This window comes from Arachis ipaensis, chromosome B04 (genome assembly GCF_000816755.2).
Source record: "Arachis ipaensis cultivar K30076 chromosome B04, Araip1.1, whole genome shotgun sequence".
In the NCBI taxonomy this organism is placed as follows: domain Eukaryota; kingdom Viridiplantae; phylum Streptophyta; class Magnoliopsida; order Fabales; family Fabaceae; genus Arachis; species Arachis ipaensis.
Window position 1 is genome coordinate 20,877,874 of NC_029788.2, and position 1,517 is coordinate 20,879,390.

The following is a 1,517-nucleotide window of genomic DNA, read 5'->3' on the forward strand; positions in this document are numbered from 1 at the left end:
TAACTAACAGACAATTTTTTTTTAATGAACAAAATATTTATATTTTTTATCTAATAACAAAAGAAAATATACATAAAAATTTTTTCAATCACTTATGATTTATGTTTCACAAACATGACCATATATGATACCGACCTCAACCCAACTATCTGATGAAATTTGAATTGTGTTGGACTATTTTTAGCAAAAAAATGGTAACTTCTTATTCACAATGACATAAAAGTGGGAAAAAAATGAATATAAGTAGTGAGAAATTTTAAAAAAGATAGTGAGAAATTTTCATTGATGATGATCTGCTTAAGAATGCTTTGATTCCAAGCAAGCAGAGAAAAAATTAACAAAATGGGAAAAGGCTTTGACACCTATAATAAATATCCATCTCTTACGTCTCTTAATTTAAAAGCTTTAAACCAACGACTCCCCAACTCATCGTTTGGTACAAACTCATGCTCATGCATCCACAACTAGTGAGTGACTATGATGTTTCGCTCCCTCAAACCCACCATTTCTTATATACTCATTTTTCACCGTTCTCTCTTCCCAATCCTCCTCTCAAATTTTTTGGCTTTTAATTGCCATGGCTGGCTTCATTACTGGCTCCAATTCTCATCACTCCCCTCACTCTGATGAGGTATGTATCTTTTCATCTTGCATTGATCCCAATCACATGCTTTAATTCTTACTCTTCATTTCTTTTTTGAGTTTAATTTTGATATAAAGAGTTTTATACGATTATCCAATTATATTCATGTGTTTAGATGATTTTTTAGGTAGTGAATTTAAAAATGATTTACTTTTTATTATGGATTTAATTTTGATGCACTGTCAGTATAAAACGGTTTTACATATGTATCCAATCACATAACGTCATATTAGCAAAAATAATTACTTTTTATATTGACCGCGTAACTAGTCATCCAAGAGAATGGTTATGATTGCACAACTGTATAAAACTTTATTCTGTCACTACATCAAAATTAAACTCTTTTATTATTTGTTAATACATAATTGTAACCTTCAATGAAAATTAAATTTTCTCTTCAATCATATTTTATCTATATGGTTATCTACTTTTAACTTCACATAAAGTTAATTGCATGTGAGTCTTTGCCATAAAAAAAATATGCTGCATCATTCTGGCTCTGTAGTAATGTTAATATGATCTTGGTTGGTTTCTGAATTCTTGTGCATGTCTTTTTACGTATGATGTCTTGCAGCACAAGTCTCCAAGCAACGAGGCCGTACCGTCAAAAGCATGTCGAATTTGCGGCGATGAGATCGGACAGAAGGAAGATGGAGAGGTGTTCAGGGCATGCCAAGTTTGTGCATTCCCTGTATGCAAGCCCTGCTATGAATATGAGAGGAGTGAAGGGAACCAGTGCTGCCCTCAATGCAACACTCGCTATAAGCGCCAAAAAGGTTATTAGCCTTTAATTTGTGGTATCAATATCATCATCATAGATATAAAAACAAATAAAAGGACTTGGTTTTTGTTGATGAAAAAATATTAGGCTAAA

General features: G+C 32.1%; 1 protein-coding gene across 1 annotated transcript in view; it reads left to right on the forward strand.

Annotated features, from left to right (window-relative positions):
• The window catches only part of LOC107639107 (cellulose synthase A catalytic subunit 4 [UDP-forming]), a 6,113-nt gene continuing 5,068 nt past the window's right edge, over window positions 473-1,517 (forward strand). Inside the window, exons 1-2 of the mRNA XM_021120955.1 lie at window positions 473-631; window positions 1,218-1,442. The gene's annotated coding sequence lies outside the window, so the exon portion shown is untranslated. The remainder of the gene's footprint in view (window positions 632-1,217; window positions 1,443-1,517) is intronic.